We start from the raw sequence: 709 nt of genomic DNA, 5'->3' as shown, positions 1-709 counted from the left end.
TTGTTTAGCTTGACTTGGAGATCCTTAACCATACCAGTCAACTCTTGAACTGACCTCTTAAGCTTTTCCACAGAATCTTCTTGAAGAGAGAGATTGTCCTTTGGAGTTGCCACTTCACTTAAACCTTCATGACCACCTTTTTCCTTGATAGTAAAAGGTTGATCATAAATGGTAGGAAGTTTGGTTGGTTTATAGATGTTAAACTTCATAGCTATACCCTCAGCAATGTTCAAGGTCACAAGACCTTCCTTAACATCAATAACAGCTCCAATTGTGGCTACGAATGACCTCCCAAGAATGATAGGATCTTCAGGTTCCTTGTCCATCTCCAATACCACAAAATCTGTATGAACCCTTACTCTTCCTATCTTGACTGAAATATTCTCCAACTTGCCAACCACATCTCTGTTTGAACCATCAGCTAGGCATATATGAAGGTTGGTGGACTTGAAGTCAGTGTGCCCAAGCTTTTGTGCTATAGAATAGGACATCACACTGATAGATGCTCCCAAGTCACATAAGCACTGGTTGTAGTGAAGATAGCTAAGTGTGCAAGGCAAATAGAATGGATGTGGATCCTTAAGCTTAATTGGGATGATAACTCCTCCAAGGTCTTCAAGATCCTTCTCATCTTGAGCTTGAGCCTTCTTCTTTGACAAATCAAGCAAAAAATCCTTATAGAGAGGATATGGATCATACTGTTCCAAGG

Source organism: Camelina sativa, chromosome 11 (assembly GCF_000633955.1).
Source record: "Camelina sativa cultivar DH55 chromosome 11, Cs, whole genome shotgun sequence".
NCBI classification, from domain to species: domain Eukaryota; kingdom Viridiplantae; phylum Streptophyta; class Magnoliopsida; order Brassicales; family Brassicaceae; genus Camelina; species Camelina sativa.
The sequence above is the reverse complement of the archived record's forward strand: the minus strand, read 5'-3'. Positions refer to the sequence as shown.